The 19,181-nt window shown below is 42.7% G+C and overlaps 1 protein-coding gene across 3 annotated transcripts in view; it reads left to right on the top strand.

Moving 5' to 3' along the window:
- EZH2 (enhancer of zeste 2 polycomb repressive complex 2 subunit) overlaps positions 1-19,181 on the top strand; it is an 82,344-nt gene that overhangs the window by 19,241 nt on the left and 43,922 nt on the right. The window contains exon 3 of one of the 3 annotated variants that reach the window (XM_019509120.1): positions 7,118-7,214. The exons of the other annotated variants lie outside the window; for them this stretch is intronic. The gene's annotated coding sequence lies outside the window, so the exon portion shown is untranslated. The remainder of the gene's footprint in view (positions 1-7,117; positions 7,215-19,181) is intronic. 3 annotated transcript variants of the gene reach the window in all.

Genomic DNA, 19,181 nt, shown 5'->3' with positions numbered 1-19,181 from the left:
TATTTAAGGGTGACTTGGTGCACCCCCAGCCTTATGGGCTATGCGTGCCTCCTACCTCCCTTTTAGCATGCCCCAAGCCTCGCAGCTGTTCCGGACGTTGTCTGGTCACTTGTGCCTTGCCTGGCACCTTGGGCTTGTCACGCAACCCACGCCCTTCCTCGGGCGCCACTGGGCTTGTCAAGCAACCGACGCCCCTTGCTCTAGCGCCCCTGTGTTCGCTAACCCTCGCCCCTCTCTGGGGCCTACTCATGTGTTCGCCCTTCTTCAGGGTCTAATCGCACGTGCTGGCCCGGCCTCGGGCCGCCACCCTCGCGCCCGCCCTCGCGGGGGCCTATCCCAATCTGCGCTTCTTGCGCCCGCCCTCGCGGGGGCCTATCCCAATCCGCGCTTCTCGTGCCCTCGCCCTTCTCTGGGGCCTGTCCCGCGCTTCTCGCGCCAGGGCTCAGGTGGCCCATAGCCGTGCCTGGCCCCTTGACCCTTCTTGAGGTCTTTCACCCGACTCGGGCTACTTCTCACCTGCACTCGGGCCTATCTCACGCTTGCTGCGCTCTTCGCCCTTGCTGGGGCCTATACACGCGCTTTCCGCGCTCAGGGCTCACCGCAATGCTCCCGCCCCCTCCAGGGCTCACTGCAATGCTCTCGCCCTCTCTGGGGCTCTGCCCTGCGCTATCGCCCTCTCTGGGGCTCTGCCCCACGCTAAACTGCGCTCGGGGCTCAGGCGGCCCGTAGCCGTGCCTGGCCCCCTGACTCTTCTTGGGGTCCTTCGCCCGACTCGGCAGAATACCGCCCTCGGGCTGGGCTCTCAACCTCCACGCACCGCACCACACTGGTGCCAAACAGCCGTGCCTCCCAGGCACTGCTCTGTGCCCAAACAGGGCACCCAGGAACCCCCAGACTACTGGGGAGCTCCCGTGAGGCCTCCTCGCACCCCTACAGCCTCGCCCGGTCCTCCGGTATTTTCACAACAGACTAAACAGAACCCTAAGCACACCGGCTGTAACGGAACAATAAGCCTGCCAGCTATAACGCACACTCCTGTCCCACAGGCTTCTCCTGCCCCACCTCCTGGTCAGGGTTCTCTGTACCCTGTAACATGATGCAACTGCTGGGTCTATCAGTCTGCTCGACCCAGCTCGACTCCGCTGCAGAGCTCTTGCTCCTCCAGCAGCCAGAAGGTAACTACTAGCCAGGCTTTGGCCTGGCTGTCTGTATAAGGCCAGGCCCTGCCCCTGGCGGTCAGCTGACCCACTCAGCTGCCATGGCAACCCTCACCTGGGCGGCCCTGCAGCTTGGCAGCTAAGCCCACGTTACTACTGCCAGTAGCAGGCACCCTAGTGCCCTGCTACACCTCTCCCCTTCCCGGGGTTGAGCCTCCTTAGGAGTGGGGCGCAGGAGTGCCCCATGACAGCCCTTTTCTCCACTCTCCTGTTCTGTGTGGACAAACTTTTCACCACGTGAACTCTACTGCCTAGGGGGTGGTTCTGGCACCAAGCCAACTCCAGCTCCTGGTTCTGGGGGGTGGGACCTTCCCATCCCCAAGGGGTGCAACCTTGTATGAACAGCCTGCAAAGCACATGCCAGCTAACTAGGTCACAGTGCATGGGTGGATCCAGGAATGGGGCCTAAGGGGAGTGGGGAGCAAGTTGGGAGGCCTTCCCTCATGCTTCCCATGGTTGTTGGAAGGTGGGAGTGCTGACCAGCACCCTCCATACCCCAATCCCAATTTACTAGATTTCTTTAAATTATGTCCTCTTTATTTCTGTTTAGATGTTTTTTTTCTTTTTTACTAATTTTTTTATCTTTCAGTTGGTGACTTCCTTCATTTTTCTTTCTCCCACCCCTATTTCATTATTCCCCCCCACTCCATTAACTCTGTCTCAGCTGCATGTTCTTTCTCCCCCTCCCCCCCCCCAAAAAAAACCAAAACAACAAACAACAAAACCATCTCTCCCACACTGCCAGGTGGAATTAGGGATAGACACCTATCCTTGCTTACCAGCCCTGTAGTGGCAACTCGTAGCTGTAGCTCCTAGTTGGATCACTGCTTGCCATCCCTATAGTAGCAGGGCACAGCTGTGCAGGTGGGTTTTTAGTCGGAAGGTTTTTAGTCTTAAGGGAGGTGTGGGCAAAACACGGCCTGTGGCCTTGATCTGGCTCACTAAGAGATTTTGTCCAGCCCATAGCAGGCCCCTTGGGCCTACCAGGCATGGGGACAGCCTGAGCTGTGGCATGTGCACCTGGCCCCACTGCCCCTAGGTGCGCAGTGGGGCTGGGATGGTGCAGCGGCGCCTGATAGCTTCCACTGCCAGCCCCAACCCTGCTGCTTGGGCACCCTGGCCCATCTGCCCCATGTATGGCCAGGGGTGCCAGATGGAGCAGACAGGCAGGGTCTCGATGGAGACCCCCAGATCGCTTAGCAATGATAGTGCAGGGCTGGGGCTTGCCTGGGGCACAGCTGCAATCTGCTCCCTATATGCCCTTGCCTGTGAAACTGGCTCCAGTTACCAGGTTACATGGGGAGGGGATCGTGGCTCTGCCACAGTCTTGGCCTGAGCCCTGTGCTGTCACCACTTTGTGATCCCTGGCTTAGGCTCCTCTGCTCCTGGATCCTGCTTCCAACCCACCTGCTCCCCCATCCCATCTTCCTGGCCACTTAAGGAGTTTTGGTGAGCTTGGGGTGGGGGGCAGCAGGTGATGCTGACCCAGAGCTGGGGGAGGGGCAGGGGGTGCTGGCCTGGTCCAGGACCGCTCACCAAAATTCCCTAAGTGGTCCTCTGGCCCAGATAATTACCCACCCCTGTCTTAAGGTCCCTGCTTCCCAGTTTGAGCTAGCAATAACAGTGATCAGTGTTTGAGCAGCTCAAAGTGCAACATGCAGCAAGACCTTTAGGTATATTTATTGACTGTTTGTTCAACTAATGTTGGCTTTCAGCTGAATGAGGTTAAAGTGTCTGTTTTGGGTTGTGTTTTAATTTTAATTGTTCAGTCATGCACTAATGCTTTTCTGAAATGTATCAGCACTTAAATGTTAAACTTAGGACTGTACTCCCCAAAATAATACTTTTATCATATTTTTTTCATTTTGGAGAAAAGCAGTGAAACTGTGGATATAAAAGAACTTCGGAAAGATTTTACCATGTAGAATTCAATTAGCAAACTTACAAATTTGGATGTCTGGGCATCCCAAGGCCTCAAGTTATATGAATAGGACTTGATATTTTAAACAGAGGAAATCTTGTAGCTAGGCCATGAAATGATGCAATATTTCTATGAACAATGAACATTTCTGTGCATTTGTAAAGAGGTATCTTAAAGCATATGCTTCTTCTTAAGGTTTTTTTTTTTTTTTTTTTGTTTCAGACTGTGCAATTTGAAAGGTATAGGTTAGGGTTTATCTCTTGAAATTTCATCTGTTGCACAGAAGTAATGGAAGTTTTTTTTTTTTTCCTTGAATATAGGAAAGGATGAGGGAAATTTTTATTAAGTGCCTTCATTGACAAGCCAAATATGCTACTCAGTCTGACATGGAAAATCCAGATGCAATGCAGTGGTGGAAAAACCCACTCTTTTTCTTCTCCCTTCTCAATGAGGGAACTGAAATGCATTTGCTTTCTTAATAAGGTTCTCATTGTAGATTTTGTTCATTGACTTCATGTGAGATCATCAGCCTTTTGATGGTGACTGGTGCCTGAAGCTATAAGAGTGACAATTTAAAAAAAAAAAAAAATTTTTTTTTTTAAAGCTTTAAAGGATTTGTTCAAAACTGCATTTTACCCTCTTCTGTTTCTTTATTATGACTGTGGCAGATTTGAATGTCTTTATATTCTTCTACATCCATTTTTTTCTGTATGAACATTCAGTTTACGATTATTAAATGCAGTGATGTCTTGGAAGAGTAAATGCAAGGTATTAAAGCTGTTCTCGTTCTTTAGGTGACAGTAGTATGCACTTAAATGAAATGAAATTATGATGGGGAAAATGGGAGATGAAAGTATTGTGGAAAGAATATTACTACTACCTAGACCCGAAAAGCACGGTTTAAAAAAAAAAAATCCTCCAGATTAGGTACAAACAGATTGTAACATAGTTTAATGCAGGTCACTGAGCTTACTTAAGCAACTATGAGACTTTTTCATATGCTATAGTAATTTTTCTGAAAAGTAAAGGCGGTTGGAGAGAGAAAGCAGACAAGAATTCAGTGACTGTAAGATTTATAACCAGCTTAATTATTATATTTGTTCATAAAATCATTATAGCCACCAGACATTGCTACGCTGGAAAAGTTTTAAAACTGGACCAAACAAATATCACCCTAATACTCATAATAACTGCAAATTGAACTGGGAGACAATAGAGAACCAAAACCTTGCCCAAGCTAGTCTGGGGAGGGGGAGAAATCTCTCACTACCGCATGATTTCTGGTAGCAGTAATGGGAACACAAATAGAGGTTGAATTGAGGTAGTTGTCAACATTTTTACTTCTTGTCTAGACTTGCTGCAAGTGTGTTTAGAAGACTCCGCAATCATTAGTAATTTTAGTGACTACCGTTGGTTTTAGTTGAATGATGTGAGGCTAGTGTACTGTAATAGAAGATGTTTTTGTCAATTACAGACTTAAAAAAATAGTAGACTTCTTTGTAAGATGGGGTAATGATGGCAAAAAAATTACAAGTATAACTTTGTTTTACAAGTTAGCAGCCTTGGTTTTAGACAGTCCCTCAGAGAAAGAGGAAGGTTGTAAGTAATCCAGTAAGTGTTTGAAAATGAAAGAAACCAGGAAACCTGACATGACAAGTTTAACAGATAAAGGGATAGAAGAGCAATGAATTTTAAAACTGACATGGATGTAACATGTGATTTAAAATGGCTTCCCCATATATGATAGTAGGAAAGTTTGTCTGGTACAATAAAATCAAAGCTGGATAAACATTTTCTGAATGGTGTCAGGATTGACAAACCCAGCATAAAGGAAAACATCCACTATGTCTAACCAAGAGCTGGTGTGGAGTGGGATTTGGCAGATCTTCAAGTCCAATTGCTAAAAGCTGATGGGTGTCCTCTAACAAGTGGGTTAGAGTATAATGTTGCATGAGTTACATGTTTGCATATAACTACACTCCAGGATAAACCTTCAAACTTGTAAAGCAAGGTAGAGAAAGAAAAAGGGTATTGGGAACCTTTTCTGTACAGTTTTGGAAGCTTGGAATTATGAAGCTGGAATATACAGGTTATGTTTTGGTTTTATAAAAGCTGATTCTGTTTCCTCCAAAACCCAGCTGAAGGCAAAATTTGCTGCTAGAAGTAGCAGTCTAGAATAAAACATTCTTATTTGTAACTTAAAAATAGTATAAATAGTAGTTCAAAGGTCTGTGTGAAAGGTGATCTGTCCTTTTTAAGAAAGGGAAGCCAGCCTTGTTAAAGGACATAAGCGTCTTTTTATAGTTAGGGGTGCACCGATAAAGATTTTCTTGGCTGATACAGGTAGCCAATTGTTCATCAGGCATATTGGCTGATACCGATCTGATAACTGATTTACAGGAGCACAGCTGGGCAGCATGGAGAGCAGTTCTCTGCAGGTAAGTCTATGGAAGGGACGTTGGGGAAGGAAGAGGTGGGGGGGTGCAGATTGAGCCCCCCATGGTGAGGGAGGGAGTGGGGCAGGGGCTGGAGCTGGGGATGCTGCCCAGGCAGGGTGGTGAATAAGACCCCGGGGCAGGTGGGACAGAGCCATGGGCGATTCATCCAGGGGGTCATTGTCCTAGCGCTTTAAAAATGGTGGCATGATCAAATGAGCTTTAGTTCAAGCGCCACCGCCACAATTTTTGAGCATGGGGATGCTTTTAGGAGTGGAGCCAAGGGGGGCGAGGGCAGATGTGGGCTGCCCACTGTGGGCTTGGGGCTCTCGACCCTGCTGTCTTTGCCCTGGGAGCAGTGTGCTGGCCCTGCATCCCCTGCCCACCTGGCAGTGGGAGGCACAACTTGCTGCCCCCACTGCTACTGGATGGGCAGGGGACATGCAGCCAGTGTGCAGCTCCTGGGGCAAAGACAGTAGTGCAGAGAGCCCTGAGCCCGCAGCAGGCAGTCTGCCTCTGCCCCACACACATTGGTGGGGGACATACTCCTTCCCCCCGCATTGCCTTCCCTAGGGGGGGTGTGCAGCGGCAGGGTAGCTGCTCCCTCCCTGTCTGTGTCCCCTGGACAAGCTGCCTAGGGCTCTACCCCACTCCCTCCCTCACCATGGGGGCCCTGACCTCCCCCTTCCCCTCAACAGACCTACCTGCAGGGAGCTGCTTTCCACACTGCCCAGCTGCCTTCCTGGCCATGTGCATGTGCAGCTGCGCGCATGCATGTGGCTTCCAGGGGTCCCTTCCAGAAGGCATATTATATTTATTGGTTAACATTTTTGGCTACACTGGCCTTTTTTGACCAATAGCTGATAATGCTAATTTTTTCCTTTATTGGTGCCAATGATATGGCACCAGTATATCAGTGCGTCTCTGCTTCATAATGGTATCTTCCACTGGGAGTTTAAAAACCCCAGAGGGACACTGAGAATGAAGATTGAAGGAAGGGAGAGAGAGAGAGAGAGAGGAAGGAAACAAGCAGTTTCTGTAGCTGCATGTCACAAGAGGAGGCCAGGCTGCTGCACTGGGAATCAGAGCCAGAGGGCCCCTCTGAATGCCTGGGACATGGCAAAAAGGCTTTGTTTTATTGGCTTTTTTATTTGTTTGTTGCCCAAGAATCACGTTGTTTGAGGCAGGCTAGGAAACCTATGTATATGGTGTAGATCCTAGAACAATAGTATTCTAGCTATTATGAGTTCTGAGCATGAAGAGTCTTTCTGTGTTGCCATATTATTGTGACAGTATAGATGGAGCTAAACAAAAGGCTTCAGATGTGTTGTAGGTTGAAGACGACCTGTAAAAGGAATGGTTTCTAGTTGATTGTTGCAGGATACAACATAAGTACTGCTCATATAGACTAAAGACTTAATATGCAAGTAGAACATTGTTTTGAATTTCAAGTTTGTGTTAATTTTAATGCATTTTCACTAATAAAGCGCATTTCCCTTTACAACTATGGCAGTCTTGTTTTCTCTTCTCAATTACACCTACAGATAATTGAAGCACCACACTCCACCTCAGCATCTGACAGTGTTTTGGAGGGTGAGGGGATCCCTTCCACACTCTGTGACATCAAACTGAGATTAAAAGGTAGGAAAACTCCATAACCACAACTCTGAAAAATAGCATAGTCTGTGGTTGAAACAAACAGGCCCCAGTTTCAAGCTGATCTTGGCGTATCTTACTGTGAGGGCCAGAGTGGCTGTGCTCAACTTTTATGGTCCTTTGGATTTTAGGATCAGCTATGACTTGTTCAGTTTCTGTATAAGAGAAATTGCATTCCCTTAACACACAGTATTTGGATGTGTGATCCCAGTCTCAGAATCTTCTCGTTTTCTGCCTCAGGCTGAATACTTGATGCATACAGCAAGGGGGAAGTTTATGGCAGTGCCTCATCATACTAGTTTTGTATAAGCCTTTTGTATATTGCTGTGGTCTGCTTATTGTTGGATAAACTTGTCCAGTTTTTGAAGTGGAGAGGGCCATAAACCCCCCAAATCATAAGAATGTAGAGAATTTACTTGTCAGTTAATACATCTTCCTATTTTTAAATAGTGACCTTTATAAAGATGAATGTGTGTAACAGCACTTTATTTTCAGTTACTAAAGTAAAGTTTCATCTAATAGTTAGAATCTAACAGTCTAATAGTCTGGCATTTTTCATATTCTTCCTTTAAAAGAAAGCATGTATATCCCTAATATCAAGAGAATGTTGTCTCCCATCTAACTGTTTAGAAGTGGTTTGTTATAAGGTGGCATGAATAATCCTGTGACATATTTGTTATCCAAACAGTGAATGCTTCAAGTTAAGAATATCTATCTTAATCTTCAAGAAATTTCCCACCCTTGCCCTTTTAGTTGGAATGTAGGGAGCAAACATATGTACCTCGCGCCACCATAATTATTGTATGGCGACACAAGTTGCAAGTAAACAGACATCTTGGCTCTTTGCTGCTCTCCATGTGCCCAGAGGTGTTTCTGTGACCAAAGGTAGTCACTATTTGTGATGCTTTAAATGGGAGGACATCTGCTACCTTATTGCGCACCATCGGAATTCCTGTGTAGGGGATTTCCATGGCTGGCATGCATATCAGGCTGGCATGCCCTGATTCCGCTTGCAGATGTGCACCACAGAAGATTTCCACAGCATGCATCTTGCTGCTGCACCCTGTCCCTATGGGATCCTGCGGGACAACGGCCCAAACGTCTACAGATGCCAATGAAGTGGATCAGCCATACCAGAACACATCCTGCTCCAAAGACAACATCTGTTTATAGCGAAGCTAAATTGGCAAATGTTAACTTATTGGAAAGATGATTTCTGTTGTTTTTGTTGAAGTGAACGAGCTCCGTGGAGGTCATAATTTTTTTTTTTTTTACCACCTCCTAATTTTTATTTTGCTTTTTCAAAATGTTAATTTTAAAACTTAACCATCTTGCATCTATTACTGTGATTGTAGGTTATCTTGTTACTTTACTTTTCTGTAGCAAATGTATCTTATACAAAGCATTTCATTTGTATTCCAGCTAATTTAAATGGAGGATTGCAAAGCTGTAACATGCTTCCAGACCTATTTTCTCTTTACCCAGAAAGGAACCATGATAAGATTTGTCTCAGGGCCATGGAAAGTGAGGATGGTGGGGGAATCTGGCATCAGTAACTGGTACACTGATGTCCTGGTCTGTGACTGGAGGTCTAGATGCAATACAAGTAACATATTTGGGACACGCTTATCTCGGGTCCTTTTCTGATAAATGGAAAAGCACATTACAGTTTAAGTAATCTTGTACCTTGCTTTATGCAGGAAGCAGAAGCAGGACTTCAAATGTAGCTACTTTTTATATATGCATAGAAAGGGCAGAATTACTCCTAATATTGCCTAAATTATGGCCTGTATAAACATCATTTAAATTGTTGAACTAAACAAAACAGTCAGAGTTAAATTGATTCTTTGCCTTTCTAATTTAGAGAGACAGTTTGGTTTTACAGGCCACCAGGGAATGTTGGGGAATGGTAGTTGTAACTGTCTTATTGGTTCACTGAGTACCAGGGGGTGATGGACCTTCCTGACAATCATGTAGGGTCACAGAACGCAGCTCTTCTTGGGGGGTGGAAGGAAATATTGTGCCCTGTGTTTTTAATCCCCCCCCCTCCACTCCTTCCAGCAAAACAGAGTATATAATAGATTGTATTTTGACAGAGGAAGGGGTTACATTGCTATACGTCATCAACTTTATACAGCTGTACTTGGTGTAGGAATGGCCATACACATATGGCTCAAAGTGCCCTCAGCAATGAACAGATCTGGCTTAACCATCTTTTCATCCTCACATATCTAGTGGACCCTGGTTTAGGGGATAGGAAGGGATGTGCTTGGAGTGTTCTTATTACCTCAGTTATTCCTTAGTAGTGCTGTAGTTTATAGAATTAATTGCTGTGAAAACACATATTCATGCAGTCCTCAGTTTCTGCATCTGGCTTAGAGTGAAGAGTGATGAATTTTGCTCGGTCTCTTCTTTTCCTGTTGAAATCCAAAGGAGCTAGGATATGAGTAGTGATTCTAAACTAGCTCTTGCTGCCTTTGTTTTACAAAACACATCTGGCCTTCTTATGTCTCTTACCTTGTTTTGAAATGTACTTAAAGTTAGTTTGTCATTCATAAATCATTAGGGTGAAATGAACAAATGTTTATTTTAATGTCTTCTATTTAAAGAATCTTTTTTACCCTGGGACTGTTTAACACCGAATGTCATCACCTGCTTTTCTGTAATGATTGGGGTTTTTTTTTAGAGAAGATTGAAGAATATCAGCTCAGAAAGCAGTCCTGCAGTGACTCTCAGTGCATAAATAACTTTCTAAAGAACAATGACTAGGCTATATAAGAGTTACATATATATACATATCATCAACTTCAACTTGCAGGTGTTTAGGTGTTTATATGGGTGGGAGGGAAGTATCTTTTAGAATAATTCATGGTCTTGCAGATGGCTAGGGAGGCTGTCATAGAGCTCTGAGCTTTGGAGGGATAAATCTCTTCAGCCCTCTTTGAACTTGTTGACTTCTAGATTGCCAGAATTGTTGGTGTTGGGGAGGAGATGCTTCCTTCAATCACTGAGTGCCACTGATTCACACAGCTGTTGACAATGAGGAATGGTAAATTTCGAGGTGTATAGAAGCAAGGGCTGTCTGTGCAGCCACCATGAAAAGCCCTGGAAGAAGATGGTGGTCTGGATAACCCTTTTTCACAGGTTTTATGACTGACGCCAGTGGTGTCAAGTCCACCTCAGTTCCTTCTCTGGCACTGTAGAGTTACCTTTTGACATGAGAACATCTTCAGCCAGGCTACTCAAATAATGTTACTTAGCTATAAAGTAATTGGTTTCTTAATCCTCTAGGATGGGGGTATCAAACTCAGGGCCAGATGAAGTACGTGAAGCCATTCTGCAGGCCAGATGGGACCCACACACATTCCACATACTTGATCCAACGTGCAGGGTTGGTCTAGTGTTGGTGTCACATGCAGCATGTGCCCTGGACTGGTTACACTTCTGGTTCCAGTCATGTATATCACATGCACCTGCTTGGGCCCCACACACAGCTTGCAGCATTGGGGGTTGTGCATGGCATGTCACACACGGGGCCAGTCTAGTGCATGTGCTGCATGTGACATCCATGCTGATCTGGCATTTGGGGCTGGTCTGTGGGCCGGATCTGGACCAGCTTTAGGTCTAGGGCCTGTCTGGTGCAGGTGCCACATGCAGCGTGCGCCTCATTGTGGCAGGCAGCACTATGGGCTGGATAATATAGTTCCATAGGCCGAATCTTTGACACCCCTGCTGTATAAGAGGTTCATAAAATCTGTGACATTGCATCTGTTATATATATGAGAAGGATGCATAGGATTGATGCCTTGTATCTGCCTCAGTCACATAAGATTTCCCATTGTACAGTGTGCTGTGGTGTCATTTCTTGGATGAAAGTAGACATAGCTAAACGGTTTTGCAGCCTGAACTTTTATTAAAGCTCTACTCGGCCTCTCCTACAGGAGGTTTGAGGTCTGCTGCTTTGTTTGAGGTATTCTTGCATGTAGCCAGAGAAGTGCGCTTTGTCCAGCAGAATGCCTGGAGCAGCTGAGCTCCCTATCTAGATGGCCTACACTAGCATGATAATAACGTGATAATTCTAGTAGTGGTATATTAGCGTTGTTGTTGGCACTAAAACTTCTTTGGAACCATTAAGGTTACCAGTGTCACTGCAAGGCAGACTTTCAGTTCTTGTGATTCTCAGAGAGGGTGGGGGGAGAGGAGCTTGTCCAAGACGAAGAAGAGGCATTGTACTCTGTCACCTGGCATATGTTTTTTCTGAGGACTTTTACATTTGGAAGGCAATGTCCTTACTGCTATTGCTGACTTACAAATCTATTAAAACTGAATATTGTAAAAGTCCAGTTGACTGTTATGCAGCAAAATCCCCTGAAAATACATGTGGGTATAAGACTTGCATTTTTTTTCCAAGTAGTCATGTTCATAGATTGATCAGCATTCATTTGAAAGGATGTAATTTGTCTCTACTAAATAATTTAAGTTTTTTAAAAATAGCACATCTAAATAGATGCAGCTTTTTAATCGGCATGTGTTTTGTGTTGCTGCATTCATTGAGCATCTATAAAGACACAATGGTCAGTCTTCTATTATGGCTGTGCTTATTGTTGATGTGGTCATGAACATCTTACTGAGATTTGCTATTTTCTAAATACATAGTCTTTGTGTGCATTATTTAAAAAGTATATGTGAAAACTGTAATAAGTCTCCCTTATACATATATGGAAATCCCATATGTCAGACTTTGTGGTACTTCTATGATCTTGCACCTAATTAGAGCTCATTATGTAGTAGTTATTGTAAATAAAGTGTACTGACACTATTTTCTGTATTCTACCCAACACTTGACAAATCATCCAAATAAATTTTCATGCTATCTTTGCTGCTTCTATAGTTGATTGCCCACTCAATGTGGGTAGGAGTGGAGATCAGGGGGACCTCATAAGTGTTGGACTTTGAGTGGCTACTTGTGTTTTTTCCCCACTAGTGCATTTGGTGTCCTGCAGTCAGTTAAATGACACTAGGTGTGTCTACAATATATGCCATAAAGTTTATTTTAAAGTATATCCTTTTGTTTGTGCTTTTGCTAACACCAACTGTTTACATAGTTTAATTTTGTCGAAGATAACAGCTTTTTGACTTGAGGTTCTCTTTAGTTCACTGGTTGAGACCCCCTGTGCTGCCACACCAACTTCAACAGTGTTTTCCCTGCATCTCTGTCAGTGATTCTTATGCAAGGTGTTGCAACACTCTGTTGCAATCCTTTTGTGTTTGCCAGGCTCCTGGCTCCTTCATGAAGAAGTAAATGCTTGTTTCTCCATGTGCTGGGCACCCTATGTCTGCCCCAGTTTTCTGTGCACAAGTGGCTCTCCAAACTGCTCCCTTAGCGATTCCTGCACCATGGCTGCCCCTCTACCAACTGCCTCTGTGGTCTAAGTGGGGTGCTCTGCTGTGGGAGGGCAGGTGGAGGTAGAGCCTGGCTTGGTTCCCTGCTCCTCTCATGTTCCCAGAGCTTGTGGAAGAGGCTGTGGGGGCAAGTGGCTCTAGTTATCCTATGCAGGTCTTCAAAGGAACAGCTGCTACAGCAGGGGCTACACCTGCCCCTCTTAGGTACAGACTTGGAGGTTGGGACAGGGCAGATGGGGGATGTGGGGAAGAAAAGGGGGGGCATGGTGAAGTTCTGCCCATCCCTAGTGCTCTCATTTGGTACCAGCCTTTGCAGGGATGAGCAATGTGTCCTTCAGGGATCTGATGTCCTACCCCCCACCATGAAGGCCCTGCCAGTAGATTGGGACATCAGATCACCTCACCATGCAGAGGCCCTGCCCATGCTGAACACAGTGTACCGTCCTCTGCCGTGGTCTCAAAAGTATCCCCTACCATCCTGTGAGATCCTTCTTAAGGTGTACTATGGTGCAAGAAGGTAAGCTCTGTAAGAAATAAATTAGTTTTTTGGAATAGAGTATTACTGAACTTGTATGAGTTATGAAGGGGTGACTTGAGTCTGAAAATGTTGAGACTGTATTTGCAGGTACATAGAAGTTATCAGTCCTCCTTTGGCTGAAGTGTTGCAACAGCTTACAGAGGAATAAGGCAACTGAGTTTTCAAGTTCTGGTCACAGTCTGTAGTTTAGTGGCAGAATTTGCTGTAACATCTTGCCACATGTTTAGTACATGTGATCAGTACAAGGTTTTTGTAAATTGTCAGGTATGTGGATTCATGTTTTAATTATTTGGTAGGAGTAGACTTTTTAAACTCCATTGTAAACCAGCATCCTTAACAGAAAATTGTTGGTCTTAGCTTACATAGTATGAACTAGAGAAGAATACTTTCCTACTAGTCCCATCTCTGACACTTTCTCATATCAACAAGGATTGAATGTGCTGTGACTGTTAGAGGTGGAGTACTACAAATTAAAGTATGTTAATCTTTTCTGCTTTCTTGTATTTCACGGCTGGGGTTTTAAAAATCAATATAGTTTTTGGTGTCTGAGAAACAGTCTGACTGACCTTGGAAAGACTTTTTTCTTCCCATGGAATTGGGGTGTGCTATATAACATGTAGGGATGGATGGACAAAAGGTGCAGTTCTGCATTTGTTCCTTTATACAAACAAACAAACAAACAAACAAACACCGTTGAAACTGGTGGAGGGAGAATGCATATGATCATGTGTGTTCTCTCTCTTTTTTTCTCTCTCTGTCTTTAACATGAGCGTTTTGTGCGTTAGATTACAGCAGAAATTATGGTGATTGTATTCTCAGATCAGTTTTTCAAAGCCGAGTTATGCCTAGTAACTTTGGAACCTTCTATGTGCTAAATAGATAATGTACTTCAACCTGTTTCTCAGGCATAATAGAAACAAAGCGTATTGGAGTCTTTCCACTGACTGAAGTAGGCTTTCAAAGCAGGCCCATAAACTGTCTTGTCTGGCTTTAAATTTAGTGTGTGAAATAAAATAGTTATAATTTAGAAAACTTAGTCACTGTTTATGGAAGTTTTATTTTAAGTTTGGTTTGGCACATTGAAATATAGGTTAGCCATAGCTGAACAGCTATTTTGGTGATTAGGATTTTAAGTACCATGCTGTTACAAAATAGACTGTTTCAGAAATTGAAAATGACTTCTGTATGCAGATTGTTTTTATAAAATGTAAGATTATAGAAATTATATTTTTCTTTTGAAAGACTTTGAGAGCCTTTAGATCTTACCTAAATTGAGATTAATTTCAGTATTCATGATTTATTATGTTGTCTTTTATCATTTGTTTTTAGGAAGCATTGGATTCAACTCTTCATATAAATCAAAATCTCAGTGTTTTTATAACTTTTTAAATAAGAATTCAAAGGACCAGATTTTGCCCTCTGATTTCAATATGAAAAGCAACTGGAGATCACTGTAAACTGAGTGTTCTGACACCTCAAAGGGGCCCTAATCAAATGCATCTTTTGTGGGGGTGGGGAGGAGTTGCTGTACAGAAAGAGACATAACATTTTAAAGTAGGCAGATATTTATGGTAATGTTTGAAAGACATAATTGAGTAAATAGTGAGCACAACCAAGATTCAGTCTAGTTTAAGAATATGCATTAACTGACAAGTTCATGAAGTGCAGATTTGAGCGGGTCTAAATTCACCCTGAATTTGTAAATTTAATTAAGTTATGAAATTTAGGTCTGGGGCTACAGCAGTTTACATTTACAACTTTTCTTTGGAAAAACGAGATTAAAAATATTGGTTAGGAATATATCATTGATCAATGCAGTTTAAAAAAGGATAATGTTTGAAATTTTGTGATGTGCTATGAACAGATTTGTTCAGTATAGTGACTCCAAAGTATCAATTGAGAGTAGTATGTTGTGTAAATGTAAATAGTCATGAAAAATAAATGACTAGGAAGCTTAGTATTAGACACGTTGCTATTTTAAACCTCTAATATTATTGCATCTTTATAAAATATCTTGCAGGTTTTGGGGTTTTTTTTTTTAATTTTTAAGAAATTCATCCCTATTTTTTTTTCTCCCATTAAGGGGAGGCTTTTATTTTTGTAATTAGACTTACTAGCTGAAAGGATGCAAATACAATCTTATCTAAAGCAACCCTTATAGTTCGTTACAGTGTTGATTTTTATATCACATAAACTTGTGTATGAATATTTCCATGGTGGATGAGAAGAAATAGGACAGTGATTTTAAAACAAGGATATTTTTACTTTCAGCAGTAAAATGGCATGAATTTGAATTGATTTTCCATACTTGCTTGCCTTTCATTCTGAACTGGAGCATGTATTGCATGTCAGTATGCCACTTGCAACAGGCAGACAGCAGTATTAATTAAGTGAAACAGTTGGGTCTGATTCGCACCCTTTGGATGCTAAAAGTAAATACAGCCCTAATTAGATTTAAAGTAACCTGTTCGCTTTCAGGCTCTGTACACAGTGTAGGGATTTTGTTGGCCAACAGCATTGCACAGAACTTACTTACAAGGTAGAATGATCATACTCGCATTCGTTGCCTGCGAGTCTCAGCTCTGCAAGAATGAATGAAATTAAAAAGCATAATTCAACCCATGTATTTCTGTTTTAACATAAAAATACAGTGGGTGACGATGTAAAGAAGACAGGCCTTATAACTCACTTCTGTCTGAAATAAATATATTTCTTACCCCTTTTAAAAAATACTAATGAGATGAAAACAGATTGTTTTCCTCTTGTTTGTTTTTTCTTGATTTGTATATTTGAGTCAGTGAAGTTATTTATATGTCATGTATTTCTTTTATGTTGAGACGAGACGTAGCTTTCATATATTTCAACCTTATTCACATGTGTGTTTCCAGGACTTGGCACTTAAGTATTTTTCCTGTTTTTATATAGGTTCTTGAGAGAAACAGGAGTAAAAATTGGAAAATAAAGTTACTTTTAAAATTCCAGATACAGCTTCTGAATGATGACTGAACAAGAAAGTTGTACTAGCATAAGAAAAAAATGTAACATTAAATTGGCATAATCTTGCAAGGACATATTTTTATAAACCAAGTTTTAAACCTGTATACATGCCAAGTTGTACTGAACTGATAGAACTTCTGTGTATATACAAATCCTGAAATTGTTTCTTATTTCTATTTCAGTGTGCTAGTGGCAACACGTTTAGAACAGGGGTGTCAAACATGCAGCCTGTAGGCTAGATCCAGCTCATGGAGGTGGGCCCTCCAGCCTGTGGGGTCAGGAATTTGGTGCCAGGGTAAATTGATGGCAGCAAGATTTGCCTCTGTAGCTGCCAGATCATTTTGTCGTTGGGGCCAGGCCCTGGGGGGTTGATGGTTGTGCTGTTTACCCTGTTGCCAAAATTCCTAATACCGATTCCCATTGGAGAGACAATTCTGTGGTGGCAGAGCAAGCAGCAACAGCTTTAGCCATCACTGCTGCCAGAGTCGCTATTGGCAGGGCCAGCCCCCAGGAATTGACACTACTGCTACTCAACCCACTGCTGGGATCAAAGGTTTGCTGAGTTTGATACCTCTGCTTTAATACATACAGTTTTAGATTTGTACCAGGACTTCAAATTAAATTTAACATAATTAGTTAAGAGTGTGGTGATTCTTCCTTCTGTTACAATACAAAAATTCTAACACTGACTCAACTAACTACATTTACCTGGAAAATTAGAAGTGGTAAAGAAAAGGTGATACACCTTAATTTTTCTACATGATTGGATATTGGTGACATTTCACTTGCAGTTTTTAGGGAATAGGTGGATAATGAAAATTATTTTATTTCTTTGTTGCTCTAAATCAGTGATTGATTTATTTATTTTTTTATTTTTTTATTTTTTTTCTTCAACCCGGGTGCCATAGCACCCTGGAGTGCCCTGAGGTCCTTTCAAGAGTGCCATGGAGTGCTACACAATGTTAGTACTGGTAGGTTTGCTAACATGATTCACATAATTAAAACAGTTTTCAATTAGGAATCCATAGTGTTAAAACCATTCTGACTTATTTTGGGCTTTCTGAATTCTTTGTAAACAGAATTGCTCTATTTTTTACCTAATCAAAAAAAATATGAAAATTTAAGAGTGGTATTTTTCTGAGGGGTGCTTTGAGTTTTTATTAAGGGGTGCCCCAATTCTACAAAGGTTGAGAACCACTGCTATAAATATTACCTCCAAACTTCTCAATCATGACTCCCCCCACCCTGCCATCCAGTGGACTTTTAGCATCACAACAGAATCATCCAGATGCCTGCGCTGGGCTGCATCATAGTCGAACTGAACAGAAACAGACAAATGTAGTTTATCTTCATAGTTTGAAACTCAGTACCACAAAAGCCTACTAATGTACTGTAGTTGGACCCTTGATGGTGGAAATGACTTATCAAACTAAGAGTTCTTTCAAAAACTCTTTTTTTTTTTTTTTTGCCTTCCCTTTTCTTCTTGTGTTTGCACACGTGCGCCTCTGTTCCTTTCAGTGTGTTTGGTGCTGTATTTTTTCTTTTTACGTTCTGATCCTGCAGAGGCCTTTTCTAATTTTTATATGCAAGCTTTGTATTAATAACTAAGTGTATCCATGAGGTCAGTGCATTATTTGGAAAGAACTTTTTCTACTACAACTTGACTACCCCTATTAAAATCTTGATAGTGTATTTTATTAAACTTAATGTGAAGGCCTTTCAGTTGCATAAATCTGGATGTGGCAACCTATAGTCTGTCAGCTGGATCTGCTTCCTGGAGCCACTGGATTCAGCCCATGTACTTTGGCTGCATTTTGTCAGTGAGGAGCTTTCCCTATGGTGTGGGTGGGTGGCAGGGAGAAGCAGGAATGTCTGGGTCATAGCAGTGGCCTGCCCTGGACATGAGTAGGTCATTTTGGTTGACCTCTGGCTCAAATGTTTGACTCGACTGCTAAATCTAGGGGGATGAAGGAGGGAAATCTTTTACGGTAGCTGGAAAATGGAAATAGGACTGTTCAAAAGGAAGACCTCTTTCTGTGATGTTGCATTAAATGTTACAGACAACAGTCTACCTGTGTAGCTGAATAGATTGTATTTCTTATTAAATATGACATTTCTCATAAGTGCTTGTAAGTATGTTTCCAAGCCCAAAACAAGTTATTTCCATGTTTTACTTAAATTGATTATAATAATAGTAAAATTTCTGTGGAATTATTTTGTGTAGTTTCATAGGGTGTGCTGTTTGCATGCAGGTTCCTTTTTACTTTTGCAGAATAGGAGTCATCTGGCAGTTTTACTTCAGAGTTTTCTTTCGTTTGTGGCATTTGATATTCTTGGAAAACTGGACTATTTGAATTGCTTATGCTGTATTTACTCTTAGCAACACCCCTCCCCCTCCAAAAAAAGCCTTTGAAAATGGGTAGGGGGCGTATCTTAAGCAGGGAAGCTGATTTTATTCATTTATTTTGTTTGTTTGTTTGTTTGTTTGCACAGAATAGCAGCAGTGACATTTCTGTTGGGGCAGCACTGACTTCCCAGCTGTATTCTGATCTCCTTGATTGCTGCTAATTGCTGCTCACTGAACAGGTGTTAATGACCCACTCTCCTTTTCAGTGGTCTTGATAATCCAGTAATTAAGATACCCTTTGCATCTTAGCTACTTCTAGTCTCTTCTCTTAGTTTGCAGCCCTACAGACAGTTTTTAGATCTTTTGAGAATCCTAGATCTGCCTATAGATCTAATCAGCAGCAACACCTCCAAGTTTTGGCTAAGCAGCCAGGAGCTGCTGATTATTCAGCTGTGAAAGGGATAAAATCATAGCTTTTGGTTGAGCAGGAAAGGGAGGATGAGTGAGCTGAAGATAAGACTCTGTCCCTGCTCTGTGTAGCCACAACTTTGGAAAAAACTTCTTTTTGTTTTTTGTGTAGCTTTTTGTTTGTTTTTTGTTCTGGTTTACCCCTCCTTCTGCCTTCCCAAAAACAATGAGTGTGTCGTATTTGGTGGGGGGGGGGGGG

Source organism: Gavialis gangeticus, unplaced genomic scaffold (assembly GCF_001723915.1).
Source record: "Gavialis gangeticus isolate Ggan-Ray unplaced genomic scaffold, GavGan_comp1, whole genome shotgun sequence".
Taxonomy (NCBI): Eukaryota; Metazoa; Chordata; order Crocodylia; family Gavialidae; genus Gavialis; species Gavialis gangeticus.
The sequence above is the reverse complement of the archived record's forward strand: the minus strand, read 5'-3'. Positions and strand labels throughout refer to the sequence as shown.